A 16,832-nucleotide genomic window follows, 5' to 3' on the forward strand; every position below is an offset into this window, starting at 1 on the left:
TAGTGAGAAATAGTTAAATATTCAGGCATGTCCAAGTGTCATTTCCCAGTGTTATCGCCTGTCTATATGATGAATATCATGAGGCAATATAGAAATTGTCTCGTGTACACAGTCAATGCTCCCCTCCTAACATACAACACTACAACCTGTGGGAGATGCACATATGTAGCCATGCTGGAGGTAATGCTCTCTCCAACCCAGACTGAACCTGACAATCATGTGAGGATGTTAAACTTTTGCACCACACCACACTCATCACATAGTCTCACTAGATCTCCACCACCACAGGCCACACATAGTAAGACTACAACATTTGCAGAGCCTCTCAATACTACTCTGTGTAGGCAACAGAGGACTCTGAAACAGAAACGCAGGCAGCCTCCATCACCCAACACAACAATTACTTATAGCCCACAGACTCAAGTGTGCCCATCAACTACAGCCAATAGAGCGATATAACATATCCAACACACTAGTCATAGGTGACTCTATAGGCGGTCACACTGATGTCCCACTCAGCAGGCTACACAAGGTGATAGTCACTTTCAGCTGGCTGTCAGGTAACAGGATCTGCAACATAACCTATGCACTCAGGTCACTCATCAACAGGTACAATATGACTGTCATTTTCCATGTTAGTGTGAATGCCCTGAGATGTAACTTCCTGGACTACATGTACAGAGATATGCAATAGCTCTTCAATCTTGTAGCCCAGGCAGGTATCGCCCTATCCCTGAGAAGCATTCTGCATTCGTCCAGACTGATAACGCAGTACAACGACTGAATTATTCACTTCAACAGTTGGCTATGCTTCTGGTGTCATTCCAAGGGTATCCAGTATCTGTCTACTTTGAATGACATGGTCGACAGAACACGATGCTTTGGCACAGATGACCTGCACCTGTCGGCCCTGGGATTACGGATAATGTCTAAGGCTCTTGCTTCTCCTATAGTGCCTGTTTTAGGCATGGCTCAAATAACATATTCACCACCATAACAGGAACAGGCAAGCAAAACCTGAGGGTAATGTTACTCAATGCTTGACACCTTCATCTCAAATGCATTCACCCGAGGCACTTCTTGTAATGGACCACTTCGATATCTCTGCAGTGACTGGGACCTGCTTCTTGGCTCCTGAGAGCACCCAGACCACACCTTTCAGTAATGTAACCAGGACCGGAACACCCGCGGCAGAGGTGTGTTCATATTCCCAAGGATGTACACACCTCCAGGCTGGTTGCTTAGCACAATGCATCAGAGATAATCCAAGTGCAATTAACTGTGGCCATAACTGCTATACAAATTGTAGCTTGCTACGGATTCTAGACCATACCCCACGGTTAACGGCCCTCACTTCTTGGTGTATTGGAAATTAGGGTTCAAAGAGGAACTACTGATGTGCAACTGACACTACCCCACACTTAACTGGGATACCTACTCATGTACCGACACATTAGGCCAATGCTTTCTGGGATTCATAACCTCCAATTGGCTGGATCAACCTATCCACTCACCACCAGCGCCAACAATATCCTAGACCTGGACATTACCAACATGTGTGACTGGTGTTCCACACCTGGAGGTTATCCCCTCGTTGGTCAGATCCAAACGTATGCTAATCACCCTTGTTATTCACATCCTGGCACCACACCCTTCATGGAAAACACAGTACAATATTTCTACAAAGCCAACTTCAGGCTTCTTATGACAGCAGTAGTAAACGTCATGACACCCGTGCAGATGGACAATATAGTTACAAATGCTGAATCATACACAACTGCACTTAATTAGCACTTCCACAACTGCATAGATCATGCTATCCCAAACAGAGCCATGACAGTACCCACCAGAAAATGGACGCCACTCTGGGGGTCCACTGCCATGGACATAATGTACAACAGAAGGAGGAGACTGTTACAAAGTAGAGTACAATCTCATGGGTGGGGTAGCTCCCTGGTTAGCCTCAGTAGAAATCTGAGATCCCTTATCACATCCTCCAAAGCTAGCTATGTAAACATTACTGCAACTCATTCCAAGGACTACCACAAAGTGTTCTGGAGGTATGTCACTACTCTCTATGGCGATACCCACATCTGCTCTGACATACAGCGGTTAGGCACGAACATTACAGAACTGACTGATATTGGCAACATCCTGGCAGATAGGTTCAGTGCTAACTTTACACCCCTCTCACACCCTAAAGGGCCCAAATCTATACAGGAACAATGCAGAGTCCCTGTGGTCACAACCACGCAATTTCAAGCTGCACTCTCTAAAGCCAGGAACACAGAATCCATGTGACCATACAACATCCCAGGCTGCGATTTACACAAACGTCAGAACGAAATGGCTCCCCACTTGGGCACCAAATTCACTAATATCCTTGTATCAGGCATTGTGGCCCCTGAATGGTGCACAGCAACAGTTATCACACTCCACAAAAGTGGTGCCACAATGGACCAGAGGAACTATTGCCCTATACGCCTGACTAGACTGTTCTGCAAGGCTATGGAGCACATCATCATGGATCTCATTCACAGAGACATTGGTGGCCTCCAAACCTTTGATACCACCCAGTTTGGATTTGTTAGGGCCAGACCATGACTCCTAAACCTGGTGGAGTCCTTTCAAACAGTTACCAAGGTAGTAGATGAGGGTAAGCCTACCTTGTCCTCTCAATGGCTTTCAACACCGTTCCCCATTCTGGTATTGTCAACATACACATCCACCTGCACATCAACCCCTACATCACGAGATGTTATGCAAAGTTGCTCATGGACAGGACCCACACAGTGAGGGTAGCATACCCTAATTCCTACTGTAAATCAGTTACAATTGGCGTACCCCAGTCCTCGGTCATAGGGCCCCTCATGTTTAGTATATGCTTCTCTGAGGTACAGGCTAGCACAGAAGGACTTACCCTGAATAGGTTTGCAGACGACTGCGAACTAGGGGCCATGATTGATTCACCAGCTGATACAGACACCCTCCATAAGGGTGTCACTGTGACGGATACCTGGTGTCAATAACATGGCCTCAAGCTGCATGCCACAAGGTGCATAGACATCCCCTTTGGATTACACCAATCACCCGCTGACTATCACATAGGTGGTAGTCCCCTACATACATAAGACATTATAAGGGATCTTAGAACACAAGTAGATAGCACCCACTCCTTTGATAACCATATTGCCAAGGTGGCGTGGATATCCTTCTACATGGCCACCCTAATCTGTAATGGGTTTGTAGCTGGAACAAAGGCAGCCATTGTACCTCTCTACTCTTGACTTATGAAACATGTTAAAGGCTCCAACACCCCATTTGGGATGTACCTTATGAGACAACAGCAACGGCTTTAAATACCACAACATTAACACACCAAGAGGATTACTGACCTCTGAAGGATGACGTATGCAGCCCAACTACAGAAACCCCAACTGTACTCATTTGCATACTGCATACTCAGAGGTGATCTCTGCTGAACATACAAGGCCCATGTCCAAAACAATATTTATGGATATGCTCCACATAAGCAAATGCCACTGAGAGCCACATGCTCTGGGATATGTACCCAAATGCAACTATGACTAGGACGTGCTGGAGGGATACATTCCTGAACCGGACACTCACCATGCTTTGGAGCATGATTCCTATGTACATCAGGCAGGGACCCTCACTAGCACTCTTCAAGAGATACCTTGATGGGTGGATGGGAGACAGACATGTACGCCAGGGATCACTGCAGTGGCTCTACTGTACACAGGTGCAGGACACTAACCTAGGGAGGTGCCACAAGTGAAAACACTGTAGTTGGGCTTACGAATGGACTTGGCCAGACAGCATAGTACCTAACTATGAACTTATGAAGCTATTACATGTCCTTTGTGCATGGATAATTGAGTAGCTCTTCCATTTCAATTAGCTATCATGCTGTTACACTGTCTGGTGACTACAAGTCATATGTATCCTGTTATTGTGTATTGTACATGCCAATAGACATACCTGATGTTTGCATAATATAACAGTAATGCTATGTAAAAAGTTAGACATATCTACCTACAATACTGTACATTTCACATTTTTGCAACAATATCCCATAAGGCAAATCATAAATGCACAGCAGGACCACCTTAGACATGTTATTCTCAGTTATACGCCCATACATATGCCTACTGTTACAGTATATCAACATATACTATCCCCTGTTATGGCACGTACTTGTTTGACAAACCCTGCCACTGACAGCCGCTGGAGTGGAATTGTTGTGTTTAAAGCCCTTATGTAGCATCCCTTGTGGTATATGAGGTGTTTACCTTGAGGCCCACAGCAGTACACACAATTTCTACAAGCATTACTATGCTCAACAATACATCACTACATAATACCTTTCCCCACTATATGCATTGCGTACACTTTCATTAATACAGAACAGGCCCTACATACACTAACATACTGAGTGTTCTACATACCTTCTTAGTAGTCCGAGTTTACGTAAATATCAGTCTTATTCCTTTCTGTTTTAATGGTTTTCTCATATGTGCATACGGTTTGAATGTATGACAAGCCATCCTTTTATACGTAGATACCAGTAACATGTGGTATCCTGCCACCAACTGGTGTTCTGGAGTAGATGATTGCATGCACATCAGCTGTGCAGCTACTCCATTAGCCAATTACATGGCAACAGTGGGGTATAATTGAATACTCCACTTGGGTGTTGTCCCTTTGCCCTACCTTAGAGGAAGAAGGCCTGGATGTGTTGTTTGTGATGAATTGCAACTGCTATATGGAGAGACACAGAGATATTTTAACTTCATGTCCCCCGTGGATTGTGTGTAATGGCTAGAGGATGTAGTTCTACATGTGAGTGTAGCTGTTATCTCAACTGTCTAATACGATACTATTGCAAACAAAACCTGTAACATCGGCGTCTGTTCCATTGTACAACAGCAACGATTTCACATAGCGCCATTATAGTGTGTCTCTCACAGGGTATGTTAAGGCTTCTGCAGATGTCACTGAGTGAGTGGATGTTTTTGATGTTATTACAGTCTGTATTGCAATTGTTTTGGGTGTGGCAGAGATGTAGGTGAGTGTACATAGCAGATAAAGGTTTGTGGGGACTGCATTTATACATATTCCATATGTGTGTGAGGGCTCCTTTCCTAATTGAAGACCTATCATTTAGTAGACTAATACTATGGTTATTGCAGGCTTATTCATTAAGCCATTTTTAATTGGTTCCTATATAGCATGCAAGTGATGTTGATCCTTCAATCCCTCCAGAAATACATCAGTATGTAATGAAATGTTGCTACATGAAAGCTGTCTCGTGTATTTCTGTCACATATATTTGCACTCATTGGAGTTGTGTTGGTGACTGAACCTCTTTGGCTTGGGTTGCCACCTTTTCAAATGGCCATAGTTGGACATTTGCAGGACACACATCAGATTTTAGAGGCCGACACATACCCATGGTCAGTAGAAAGCATAGAACTTTACATATATGCCTATATAAAAGCTTATATTCTTGTAGCGGTTTACTTGCTTATCCTTTTTCTTGTTACATGTAGGTATGTTAGATACAGATGACTATTTTACGCAACCATTATATTAACTATGGAACATGCAGAATGTCTCGAGATTGTAGGACATTGGTATTTTTACTCATTTTGGTCAGGACACTACCGCACATAGAGGGACTGCCCCTCGCAAGGTGGGACAGGTGTTAACCCCATGTTTAGCTCATGTACATAGCACATATTTGTAATAGTGTATTATAGCAATAACCCATGCCTGAGTGTGGGTAATGGTGAATTTACCCACGGTTGGTGTGGTTTGTTCACGAGGACGAAGCCCGAGTGGCCAAACAAAGACAACCGTGGGTAAATCCAGTATTACCCACACCCAGGCGTGGGTTGTTGCTATAATATAGTCTCCATATCCTTTGTTCATAACGTTCGGTCATGGCGGAATTTGTGATTGCTATGGTCCATGTTGTGCACATATTTGAAGACTTCAACTGCTGTATACGGCATACCCATGGATTCAGGAATGCACACACGTCCAACAACCACATTACCATTCACAGACTCCCAAACCCCACAATACCGAACACTCAAACTCACAACAGTCAAACTCCCGGAACTAACACAAACACAGAACACACACACACGCACAGACACACTGCTACTCATCACATCCAAACAAACCATCCGACACTACATATAGCCAGGTGGCCATGCCTCATACACACCCCATGTGAGTGGCTTCACCCCCCCACACCACACCCAGGAGTGGCCTTAGGTCTACTGGTGCCCTAGGCAAAGGGCACAATGACACCCCCCACCACAGCACCCAGTGCGCCCATCCTGTTCTACCTACACCAAATAAATACTGGTAAAGTGCCCCCACTAAAGCGGTGCCCTAGGCGGCTGCTTAGTTGGCCTATGCCTAAGACCAGCTATGACCACACCTACTGTAATAATCTACCTCTGAGTTAGCACAAACTGACACATGAAGCAAACACACACACACACACACACACACACACACACACACACACACACACACACACACACACACACACACACACACACACACACACATACACACACACACACACACACTACAGTCCCATGGAAACACACACCGCACCCTCAACACACACTTACACACACTACAGCAATCAGAAACACACTTAAACTCAGTACCTACCTGGACCGCAGCACCAGCAGCAATAACTAAATGTCCCTTAACATCGTGATAATAGTACTCGTGGTTCTAGTGTTCCGGTACTGTGATCTTTCTGTCTTTAAGCCTCGTGATTACGCATGTTGGTATGTAAAGCATTCAGTATTTGGTAGTATCCTATTTATTTGTACCTCCATGGTTGTGTATATGTTGTTAACCTATCTATATATTTGCAGATATATGTATATCCGTATATATTCACATATATCTCTCTATCACCCTTTCTATCTCTATATTTTATATATATATATATATATATATATATATATATATATATATATATACAAAGAGAGAGAGAAAAGGAGAGTAAACACACCTTTCGTTGGGTACATGGCGGTGTATACTATTTCCTGAACTCTGCCCTTTTGTGTTTTAACCTGTCACAATACACACCTGCCATTGGTACATCTGAGGTAGCTTAGTAGTAGGTGATTGTGTACATGGTTGCGTGTTCTACTCCTGGCAGTGGTCGTTTTACCTCTCAGAGCAGGCACTATTAGTACAAGGGTGAATAATGCAGATTTCAGCTATTCTGGCCATCTTAGACCGTGATCTGCATGATATTCAGCAAAGCTTAGACCTGTTTTGCGCATATCCATGTAGTCATGTTTAAACAATGCTTACCGTCATTTGCCGATGCATAAACCTGCTGACGTGCTTAAATGTGCTCTAATGACCTGCATCCAACATTCATTATTCGTGCCATCAGAATTATGTAACAACCCTTGCAGGTTGTTGAACCGGGAACATGCATGACACAGTCAGTGGCATCTGGGATATGTACAAGTGTTATGGTGTTTTGTATGTGGACTGTACTACGGCTGTTCCTCCATACTGCAAACAAATGTGTAACTCAGTTAGTTTACATATGGATGATACCTATTAATGGTATGTGCAAGTGATGTTTAATGGATGTGCTCCAGCTATGGGAATCCATGTCACAGTGAGCCACACACTGTAATGTGCTACACCTTGCCACAACCATAACTGGAGAATTCTGGGGTGATAGATACCTGTCATGGGTACTCCCCATGCTTTGGAACTACATCCGTGATTACATTAAATGGAGCTCCTCATTAACACACTAGGGAATCCTTGCAGAGTGGGTGGGGAACAGTGGTTACACCCCAGGGATCCCACAATTGGCTCTGCTCCACAGAGGGACAGTTAGTTAATCGATGGGGTGGTGACAGCAGACACATTTTGCCTAGGCTGATGAATGACATCTGACAATCAGGCATGTACCTACTGATGTACCTAGGAACCTATACATACAGTATCAACACATGCTATTAGCTTCATTTACTGTTCAGGTGTTGACTTACCTTGTACCAATAGCTGTTGTGTGTGCAATAGTTGAGGGCTGCCTATGTAGGATTCACATAATAGACCACCTATACATAACAATTTACAGGTGGTCGTGTGTGTGTGCCATCCATTTTACTGTGTGTGCAGGTGGAGAAGTGTGTCAGTCCGTAGGGGTCTAAACTGTCAGTGTATGTGCTATACGTTCCCTCTTTGCCAAGGCATGGGCATATTGGGTATGCCTCCATCTGCCTACTGGGGCTGGCACAGGGTGTTCGTGGTCTGAATGCCTCTGTGCCTGTGATGCCCTTGGCAATTGTGGTGGGCTGTGAGGGCCTTCACCATTATGTCCCTGCTGCAGCTGTTTCCGCAGGATCATATTATGTAGCATGGCACATACTATGAAGATGTGGGCACATGTGCCTGGAGAGTACTGCAAGACTCCACCAGATATGTCCAAGCAACGGAACCATGATTTCAGCATCTCAAACACATGCTCTATGATGATTCTGGTTTGTGCGTGTGCCTCATTATGGCATTCTTGCATGGGTGTGTGTGCATTTCTGATGGGAGTCATCATCCATGGCTCCAGTGCATAGCCAGCATCCCCCACAAGGTGGCCATATGGGATGTCCCCCCTGACAAATACCTGATACAGCTGTGAGGCATGCCAGATATGGGAGTCATGGTAGCTTCTAGGGCTGCCAGCACACACATTCATGATAATGCCCTGGGCATTACACATCCCTTGCAGTTTATGTAGCGCCTACCATGCTCACCGGATGGTGACTTGGTATGTATGTGCATGCAGTCTATTGCACCCAGTACCTCTGGGTAGTCTGCCACATGGTGGCAGAGATGCATATTGCTGGCCAACTCCTCCTGAGTTCGGGGGAAGTATATATGCTCATTGGCATGAGGTAACATGGCATCCAGGAACTGGTGGAGTACCATGGATGCTGATGCCTGTGAGATCCCCATGATATCTCCAGTTGGCCTTTGAAAGGTACCTGTGGCTAGTATTATCAAGCTTACACATACCTTCATGTCCACTGGGATGGGTTCCCCTCTGTTGTTTCTGGATCTGAGGCGTGGCCGGCACAGCTCAACAATTTGCTGTATGATGTCCCTGTCCACCCTGTAATGCTCTACTATCTCCAGATCATGTAGCCCCTGGTAGGTTACCCTTGGTCTGAACACTCTTCTCCTCCTCTGGGGCCTGAGGTGGTTGTCAGCATCATCCTCCACACCACCTTCAGTCTCCAACACTTGTTGATGAATCACAGCTATGGCAGCTCCCAACAAGTACATTGTAAAAGTTCCCCATTTATTTACACCGATGGTGCAGTGTTTGGGAATACACAAGTGTGTGTGAGGTGTCTTCACACTTTATACTATTGTATTTTGAACACTGATGATGTCATAGGGTGTGTATGTACAATCAGAGCTGCAGGATATCTTACTTATGTGTTTTACCACAGGTAATGCTATTGTGGTGCCTTTGGTGTTGAATTACATTTAGCTGCCATGGATCACCTCTTGCCCTTGCCTTCACTTTTCTTAACGATTCCCCTCCCATTGTCGGGCATGCATCCAGCAGCCTGCTTTCTTGTTTTGTACTTTTCCAAACCAGGATTTTGTTGCGAAATGTGTTCTATAGCCAATCTACTGCAGGTTTGCTTTGCTCTGCGGTGACAGTTCTCTTTTCTTTGCAATCCAACACCTCCCCTATCCTGTTCTGAAGGTTGCTACTAGCAGCCTTGTTAGCTAATGTCAATGGCCCACTGTGAGTTAATAGGTGTTAATTACTCAGTTGTACTCCAATTACCCTACTGCGGCATTTCCTTATTGTCTTTTCGTAACCTTCTTGTTTCAGCTGTGGTGCGCACCGTGTGTGGCCGTTTACCAGGTTTCAAGTGTGTTGTCATCCACGTACACATGCACTTTCGGGCACCATGTGTGCTCTCAGCTAAGCAAAGCAATGGCTACATCCACACCCCCTATCCTGCGGCTCTGCTTAGCAACGGGCAACCCAGATTTGCAATGCTCCAATGTGCTTGCAGCTATGGTGGCACACCCCACTGCTGATGTCATGTATACCTCCAGACCACTCCTCGGTGTTGTACCTCTGCACCGTATGGTACATCCTTAGGCAGGCGGGGCAGGTGGGACATTTGCGATTCAGTATTACTTGCCTCATTTGCATGGCATTGACTACTAATTCATAGTTACCGCACCAAACACTGTCACAGACCCTTAGCAACCCTTGCAGCTTGGTCGTGGTGTAGCATGCATACCATTGACTATTATGGTGAAATCATGATTTGTGTTACATTGCAATTTTATGACATCTGTATATATTTTCCTTGTGTTCCTGTTTGCGCACACATGCCATGCGGTTGTACTTTGCGTTAGTGTGGCCATGACATTAAATGTTGTTTTTTATGTGTTGTGCATGTTTTTTATGTCATTGGCTGTATATTTAGCCATTGGCATATGTTAACTTTGTAATACGTACGTTTGGTCCGCTTTCATGGCTCTGATGTTCTGTTTGGAAAAATGTAAACTGTTTTTTTTTTTGTTTACATTTCTGTATGCTTATGCTACGCCTGCACCACTTCATGAATTGCTATGTACCTTCATTTGCATGCTGCACTACTGCGCATGGGGTGATTAGCATACATGAGCCAAGAGCTGCGCAGGTCTGGCGTACACTGGTAGTGCACGTGGAATTGGATCATACCTGAATCCCTTGGCGGCCATAATAGGCGTTATACCACCTACGCTACGCCTGCACATGGCGCAAGCTTCATGAATCCTGGGGGCTATCTTTTGTACCATGCAACAACACCAACTGGTTTGTAGTGATTCCACTGCATTCTTTTTCTAAAAAGAATAATTTTGCAGTGCTTTGTAGGGTGTTAAAATAAAAAAAAAGAGAGATAATGAAGGGGACTGAGGTTTCCCTTTTACCAAGTTCCCATGAGCTTCCATACCACAATTAATTTTTGTTGTTTAATTCTGAAAGTGCTATTAGTAAGTAAGCTAAGCCAATAGAGACACTCCAGTACATTTAGGTGCTCTATTTTTTCAGCATAGACTAAAGAAATGATTTCCTATTAATGTAGTCTAGGTTTCCTTTTTAGTGGTTTGATTGATATTTCTGGTAATATAACTAAGGGGAATAGACCTCTCCTAATATCTATGAATATTCTAATCACTTCTCTCACCTAAATTGCAAGCTGAGGTTTATGAGACATAATCTAGCATTTCTGGGCTATCTTTGTGATAAGAGGTACAGGTCACTTGACTAATATATACTACTCTGTTTGCCAACGCCCACATAGGTATTTGGTTTAGAATTATAGCGAAATAACAAAAGGATAAAGTGCATATCCATGACAACACTAGCTGAAAATCTTTATTTATTGAAACAAACAACTTATGTTCTTGACTACTGACCACTTAGTCTGCAGTACCTCATTGCTTCTAGAGAGAATACATCCCTTACCCCAACCTATTAATTTGCAGTCCCACCCCTTTCTTTCATTTGTTGGGGAAAGCTTTTGCCTGGTATGTGGTAGTTTGTGCCACTATAGTTGATAAGTGGTGTTCACTACATGACAGTTAGAACTGCTGATTTGGTCTCTCTGTGCCATCTTAACACCCACATTTCGGCACTGACATTTTGCAGTGTACATGTAATTTCACTGTTCTGAGTGTGGCATTGTGTTCCTATGCAGTTGTCATCCCATTCACATATCTCTAGCATCTGACATTGTGTTTACATCACAGGTATCTACTATCTATTTACAAACCTCAAAGATCTCATGGGGTTAGTCTGACCCCACTACTATTCCTTCAAGTCTAGGCTGAAGGAACATCTAACCAGTAACTGGATCTGCCCTGCTCCTTGCCATCGTTGTCCTCTTTTCTGTTCCCTTCTTTCCCACTCTTATTAGACTTTCTCTTGATGTATCCTACTTCCCTTCCTGCTTTACCCACTTTCTAGCCTCACATCCTTTTAATCCCTTAACATTTTAATGTCCTTTCTTTACATTCTTAAACCAACATTTCTCTATCACAGAATTTGACTGAAATTTATTATCTAGTTCTCCTGCCAGAAAAAAAATACATGGCTTTTACAACATGCACATTAGGAACTCTCTTCCTGCCATGTAAACTGTATAATGTGTTGTCAACTTTATTGCTTGCCTTTATATTTTGCTTATTTCATATTTCACATATTGCACTACTTTATTATTGTCTTAATATTTGTAAACATTGTTCAATTTAATTCTCTTTTTGTGCTGTGGAGCTTTTCTCCCCGGGCCACCAGTGAAAATGAGCTCATACCCAGTTGGATTTTCCTGGTAAACAATTGTCAAATAAATAAATTAAAAAAAATACACGAATGTCTTACATCATTCGTGTGCCCTAGCCATGTATTATTCCATTCATGTGCTCCCTGCATTTGACAGCCTGTTCTCATTCATTTCTCCTACCATTTGTGTGGCCCCCAGTGTCTTCCTGTAGTCTCATAGACTTCCCATAGTGTGCATTTGTCCCCAAAATCTGCCATTCTGCTTCCATGCACTTGCTATACTATTCATATTCCCCCCTTCTTCTGACATCCCATTGCATATACTTCCCATGATATTCATGTGCCCCCTGCATCTGACATCCCACTGCATACAATTCTCATAATATTCATGTGCCTCCTGCATCTGACACCCCATTGCATACACTTTCCATGATATGCATATGTCTCTAACATCTGGCATCCTGTTCTTATAGACTTCTCATACAAGTCAGTGTGTCAGTGGCCCAACAGGTAGCACATTTGCCTTTGTTGTAGAAGGCTGTAGATTATATTCCCACACCAAATAGATGGATCGATTGCTGACACTGCCATGCAGCATAAGGGGGTGCTGTACGCATATTGCTCATCAGTTGAGACGTTAAACCAAGGTGTCATCTGCTTGAGTTGGTAGTAGCTCAGCTGGATGAAAAAGAACCCATGAAACCTATTAAAAAAAAAAGAGTATGGGAAGATCCTTGATGCCTTGACCAAATTTCTTCTAGTAGTATGAATAGCATCTGAGGTCTCCCTTGAAAACAGGCTAGACTAGTGGGACTAAACTGATCAACTACTTCTTCTTCTTCTTTCGGCTTTTCCTGGTTAGGGGTCACCACAGCGGATCATCTGTCTGCTCATGATTGGCAGTGGAGTTTTTACAGTGTCGAGTTGCCAGCCTGGTGCCCAACCTTCCACAGAAGGCACACACACATGCACACTCACACCTAGGGCCAATTTAGAGTGTCCAATCCACCTACTGCATGTCTTTGGGATGTGGGAGGAAACAGGAGCACCCGGAGGAAACCCACGCGACCACAGGGACGACATGCAGACTCCGCACAGAAGGCACCCCAGCCGAGAATTGAACCAGAGAACCTCTTGCTGTGAGGTGGCATCGCTAACCACTGCACCACCGTGGCCACCCAAACTGAAAAACAAAGGATGAATAAAAATAAATGAAACATTAGTCTACCTCCTGCACCTGAAATCCTGTTTCCATGCACTTTACATATCATCCGTATGTATCCAAACAACAGACACCCCATTTCCATGCACTTCCTTTATGATTTATGTGCCACCAGCATCTAATTATCAATTTCAATGCACTTCCCATGCAATTCATGTACCCCCAGCATCTGACATCCTGCTCTCCTGCACTTCTCACACCATTTGTATGTTTCTCACTATCTCACACTCTGTTCTCATGCACTATTCTGCTCACAGACACTTCCATTTTCACTCATGTGCTCCAGACATCTGACATCCTGCTCTCCTGAACTTCTCACATGATCGCTATGCTCCTTACTATCTCGCATTATGTTCCCATGCACTATTCTGACTGTCATTCATGTGTAACCAACATCTCACATCCTGCTCTCCTGCACCTCTCACACCATTTGTACGCTCCTCACTATCTCACATTCTGTTCTCATGCACTATTCTGCTCACAGACACTTTCATTTATATTCATGTGCTCCAAGCATCTGACATCCTGCTCTCCTGCACTTCTCACACCATTTGTATGCTCCTCACTATCTCACACTCTGTTGCCATGCACTATTCTGACTGTCATTCACGTGTAACCAACATCTGACATCCTGCTCCTATGCACCTCTTATACCATTCATGTACCCCAGTATCTGACATCTCATCCCCATGATCTTTCTATGCTTGTATACCAGCATCTTACATTTCCCATGCAATTTATGCGGCTCCAACATCTGAAATCGTGTTCCAGTGCACTACTTATAGCATTCATGTGCACTCTGCAACCAGAACCCCATCCCCTGCACTTCCCATGATATTTATGTAACCCTAACATCTGTCATTTTCTCTAGTACACCTTGCATACCTGTCATGAGACCCCCTGCATCTAACATTCTGTTTCCATGCCCTCTGCACACCATTCATGTGTCTCCAATAGTTACCATTCTATTTAGAATGCACTTCTCATAACACATCATACGATGTATGACAACCTGTTCACATGTGCTTTCTGTTCTGTTCTTCTGCAATCTGATGTCAGATAGGCTATTCATGTCTACATTAAGCTGATAACTCTGCATGACCTCAGTCTGTATTTTATATACTTCAGCTCCCCTGCTGGTTTAAGCTTCTGATATTTATTTTTATTTTATTTTATTTATTTTACATTTGTTTACCGGGATAGTCTGACTGGACACAGATCCATTTTCAGTGGAGGCCCAGAGAGAAAAGCTCCAAGTAACATTTACAAAACAGATAAAGCAAAAAGTACAATGCAGGGTCTTGGGTTTCCTGGGGTGAAAAGCTCCAAGTATAATTTACAAAATAGTTCAAGGAAGAAGTACAATGCAGGGTCTTTGTTAACACATAACACAGTTTCATTTATACAACAGTCTTATGAAAATATCAAGTAAGTATAAAGTCATAACACAAAGGAATAGGTAAAGGCAATAATTTTTGTTCAGACAGTAATTACAGTTGTCCATGTAAGTAAGATACAGCTAGCATAGGGATTGTTGTTGCCTTAGAAAGGTTGAGAATGTTAACTAATACAGTGAAGTTTATAGAGATTTAAAGGTTTATTCCTTTAGAGGATGGTCGTTGCTAGTTTTGACAGAGAAGTTAGCAGCCTATTAGTGTGACTTACCCAGGGGAGTAGCATGAGCAGAGCCAATTGTTAGTATAGTGGTTTTTAAGGTTGTGTTTGAATATTTTAGTTGAGGTAGTAGAAGTTATGTGGCCTGGTAGAGCATTCCAAGTTTGGGCAATTGTATAGGCAAACAGAGATTTACCTGCTTCATTTTTGTGTCTAATAACCTTTATTAGGTTCGGGTTACTGGATCTTAGCTCTCTGGAGGTGGTATATGGCTGAATTAGATGTTGGAGTGCCGGGGTTAAATCTGGGTGGTAAAAGAGTTTCTGTGCTGTTGAGCTTTGATAGAATAGTAGTGCATGTGACAGTTCAAGCCACTTGAATTGCTTTAGGGATAAACAGTGATGGGACCTATGTGTGGATTCTGTGACAAACTTGGCAATCTTGTTATAACATGATTCTATTGTATTTAGTTCTTTTTGGTTCAGGTTGGTTAGTATGGGGGAGGCATAGAACAGTATAGACAGGAGGTGGGTTCTAGCAATAGTAGCTTTGGTTTGTTTAGTCATGAATTGTTTGTTTCTATAGAGAAGTTCTAGTTTTTTATTGACTTTCTTGATAGTCTGGGCTATATGGATGTCGAAATTTAGCTGGATGTCGATTTCAACACCTAGTAGTTTTGTGTGTGATGTAGGTTTTATTTGGATATCACCTTTGACTATTAAGTTAAAATTCTCATTTAAAGGATGGGGTCTGCCAGGTTTAAACAGGATCAGTTTTGTTTTGTTCGGACTGAGTATAAGTTTGATGTTGGCAAACTAGGTTTCAGCTTGGGAGAAGTTAGTTAGGGTAAGGGAGTGTAGTTCGTTTATCGTGGAGGCGGCACATATAATTGTGGTATCGTCAGCATACTGCACTACTGAGGCTTTGGGTAGGGTTGAGGAGATGCCGTTGGTGAAGAGGGCGAACAATAGTGGGCCTAAGATGGATCCCTGGGGAACTCCTATAGAGACTGGCAGTAAGGGGGATAGTTTATCTTGCCATAGAACTGCTTGTTGCCTACCTGATAAGTAGTTGGTGAACCATTGTATAGTAGATGGGCATATGTTTAGGTTAGTCATGGTTTGAAGAAGCATGTTGTGGTTCACCATGTCAAAAGCCTTAGATAAGTCTAAGAAAATGGAGGATACAAATAGTCCTTTGTTCCTGTATTGGTTGATTATGTTGGCGTAAGAGAGAAGTGCAGTGGTAGTGCTGTGTGATGGTCTAAATCCATGTTGTGTATTGGAGAGGGGATTATATTGTAGAAGGAACTGTATTAGCTGAGTATGAACAACCCTTTCCAGTATTTTGGATAAAGTGGATAGGATTGCAATTGTGCGGTAGTTGGTCAGTTCTAGAGAGGTCCCTCCTTTATGAAGTGGAACGATGTGTGCGATTTTTCACAAGGTGGGTACTTTGTGTTCAGATAATGATCTACTGATGAGGATAGAGATAGGATAGGATATAGCTTCTGCTGCTATCTGGAGGAAATCAGCAGGCAACTTGTCTGCAGCTAGGGTGGTTGGTTTTAGTTTCTTAAGTAATTTTGATATTGTCTTGGTAGGGACTGGCTGC

This window comes from Protopterus annectens, chromosome 3.part1 (assembly GCF_019279795.1).
Source record: "Protopterus annectens isolate FY-2018-M chromosome 3.part1, PAN1.0, whole genome shotgun sequence".
NCBI lineage: Eukaryota > Metazoa > Chordata > Ceratodontiformes > Protopteridae > Protopterus > Protopterus annectens.